The sequence below is a fragment of the Pteropus alecto genome, unplaced genomic scaffold, assembly GCF_000325575.1.
Source record: "Pteropus alecto unplaced genomic scaffold, ASM32557v1 scaffold45, whole genome shotgun sequence".
NCBI classification, from domain to species: domain Eukaryota; kingdom Metazoa; phylum Chordata; class Mammalia; order Chiroptera; family Pteropodidae; genus Pteropus; species Pteropus alecto.
The window spans coordinates 39978698-39979680 of NW_006442491.1; the positions used below are offsets into that span (position 1 = coordinate 39978698).

General features: G+C 68.1%; 1 protein-coding gene across 1 annotated transcript in view; it reads left to right on the forward strand.

Annotated features, from left to right (window-relative positions):
- Positions 1–983, forward strand: part of SLCO4A1 (solute carrier organic anion transporter family member 4A1) — a gene marked incomplete at its 5' end in the record, with an annotated part of 12407 nt that overhangs the window by 3548 nt on the left and 7876 nt on the right. The gene's annotated exons all lie outside the window — the stretch shown is intronic.

The following is a 983-nucleotide window of genomic DNA, read 5'->3' on the forward strand; positions in this document are numbered from 1 at the left end:
CACCCGCCTCTGTGTGTCCTGCAGACCCTCCGGGGGTCCCTCGCTGAGTCTTGGCCCCAAAATCAGTGTGCAAGCTACCCTGCAGGCCATGTGGGGGCACACAGCCCCCAAACCCCCTCCAGGCCCCAGCCCCCAGGGGCACCCCTGACCCTCAGACCTGTCCCAGGAGTTGCCCCTAGTGGCCTCAGCCCCTCGCCACACTGTGTCCTCCGACTGCCTTGCTACGTACGTGTCACCTCCTCGTGCCCCCTGCCCTGGGGTCCCTGAGGATGGGGAGGGAGCAGGACGGCCCCGGCCCCCACCCTCTGCGCGTCTCGTCCGCCACCTTCACCCCCCCGCTTCCCGTTGTGGGGGACGTGATCTTGTCGTCCTCATTTGCTGTGGAGACAGAAAGACCTCGGGATGCTGGGGTCTCAGAGGGATGCGGGACCTGGGGCTCCTGGCCCCCCAGGCCTCCCGGGGTCTCCCCCAGTCCGAGTCCTCAGCTTCACGGCCGCCCACCTGCCCGGCAGCATTGGAACTGGGCAGTAGCAGGTGGGCGGCCGCAGCGGTGGGAGCGAGCCTGGCGCCCATCTTCAGCACAGCGGGGCCAAGGGTGGCATCTGGGGAGGCATCTGTCCCCCACCCACCCTGGAAGGGAGGGATGGCCGTGCTGAGGGCGAAGGAACGGACAGTCCCTGCCTCATTTAGGGCTCTGCTCTCCCCACTTCCTGTTAGACCACCCAGGCCAGACACCCATCCGGAGGGTGCCCCACCGCAGGAGAGAGCACCCCTCTGCTGACGCCGCTCCGGCCTGGGGGGCGGGGGGCACCAGTTCCCTCCACGCAGCACCAGACACCGGGCCCGCCAGCAACCTGGTCCCCTGGATCATGGCCTGAGATCAGGAAGCTCGTGCCAGGCTCGGTCCCCCAGGCCCGAGGCTGGCGGCAGAGGGGAAGTCCCTCTGTTAAGGTCACGGCTAGTTCTCTGGGCAAATTCAGCAG